Genomic DNA, 1,840 nt, shown 5'->3' with positions numbered 1-1,840 from the left:
ATGCTGATGAAATCCAAATAAAAGAGGTAAATCAGGGACCTCAGCGTACAGGCAGGGCTCTCCAAAGCTTAGAGAGAAATAGGGGAAGGCAGTCGATTTAACGTTCCTTATTCTCTCAGAAGACACTGAGGCCTGACCCCCTAAGGGTGGGTGACCCACCTCCCATCTTGCCCCCTCTGACTCCCCTTGGCTCAGCTCCCCTAAAATTGTTTATTCTCAGATTTGAGTTCCCACCTCTGTCCTCTGAGCCTGACAGTCAGTCTGCTTTCTTCCCTGATACAGGCACCCAGCCCTCCAGGCTCCCACATCTCCCAGAAGCCAGAAAATTGGACATGAGGTTTCCAAGGAAGTTCCCAAGAACATTTTAGATCTGTCCAGGAGCCCCCCAGGACCCCACTCCTGCACTTCAGTGTCCTGTACTGGTTACCTAACAATCACAGTCCCCAGAGCTCTGACATCACCCATTAAAGATTCTCACCAGCCTGGACAGTCCAGGGGACCTGTGTGTGGCCAGGGATGATGTGATGGCAGGAAAATGAGCCTAGGGGGACAGCCAGGAACTGGTAGGTAAGAGTAAAAACACGGTAACTGGGGGTGACCTTGAGAGGAAAGCGGAAGTGCTGGGGTTTTTTAACTCCCCCAAAGTTCCCACAAGATTTCACTGTTGCCCCACGTTTCCCCTCCTCCCCACAGGGGGAATTTCCTCTTCCTCAAAGCGCTTGTGGCCAGTGCCTCAACTTCCTCACTCCCCCTCCCACCTTCTCTTCTCCCCCACATCCCGTGTCACAGGCGTCCTCCACTGCTTGTGTCCATAATTCCCAGCCCTTTGGCCGGAGGGATGGCACCTCTTTTTTTAAAAAATACATTTGTGTGGTTTTTTAAATACATTTTTATTGATTTCAGAGAGGAAGAAAGGGAGAGAAACATTCGTGGATCGGCTGCCTCCTGTAAGTCCCCTATTGGGGATCCAGCCCACAACCCGGGCATGTGCCCTTGACTGGAATCGAACCCGGGACCGAAGGGTCCCCAGGCCGACGCTCTATCCACTGGGCCAAACCAGCTAGAGCAGTATGTCAGACGAATTTCCCCATTGGTCTCTCCCTCCGCATTTTTCTCTGCCTAGTCACCACCCCGCCTTGGATGTTCAGCTTCCTCTACAATCTCTTTCTTGTTACTGCCTCCCCCAAAGCAGACAAAGATGCGGGGATGAGAGGAAGTGTCGGGGAAGCGGGAGCGAGGCGAGGAGGAGGCAAGGAAGGGCAGGCAGATGGGCGCGAGGCCTCCAGGGCCGCCCGAGCTGCCCGGGATTCTGAGCCCGCGGGAGGAAGAAGGCCATTTGGGGGGTAACTGCGGGTGGGCGCGTCTTCAGGAGCTGGGGTGTTTAACTGGGCATCTCGCGGATGCTGGAAGGCACGCAGGCCCCCGACCGCCTCGCGCCCGACTCCCGCTTCCCGCCTTTCCCACCGCAGCACTTCCGGGAGCCGCCCACTAAGTGTGAGGCCAAACAAGTGTGGTTGCCATGGCACCCGGGCGGGGCGGGGAGCCGGGCCAGCGGCGCTCGCGAGATTTGGAATCGGCCAATGGGAGAGGGGGCAGAAAAGACGTGGCGCGGGGTCCGGGGGCCGGGCGCTTCCTCCCCCTCCCAGCTCCCTGCCCCCCGCGGCGCGCACGCCCCGGCGCCGAGACCGGCCTTATAAAGGGCGCCGGACGGGGCGCGCGCTCCACTCCGCAGAGGGCGCTGCGCGGCCTGTGACGTGCGCCTGCGCAGTGCGGCCCCTTCCCGCTCCTGGGCTCGGCAGCCCGGGCGCTATTCGCCCTCGGCAGGCGGGGACCGCCTCGG

The sequence above is a fragment of the Myotis lucifugus genome, unplaced genomic scaffold, assembly GCF_000147115.1.
Source record: "Myotis lucifugus unplaced genomic scaffold, Myoluc2.0 scaffold_562, whole genome shotgun sequence".
NCBI lineage: Eukaryota > Metazoa > Chordata > Mammalia > Chiroptera > Vespertilionidae > Myotis > Myotis lucifugus.
This window is presented reverse-complemented; position numbering follows the sequence as displayed.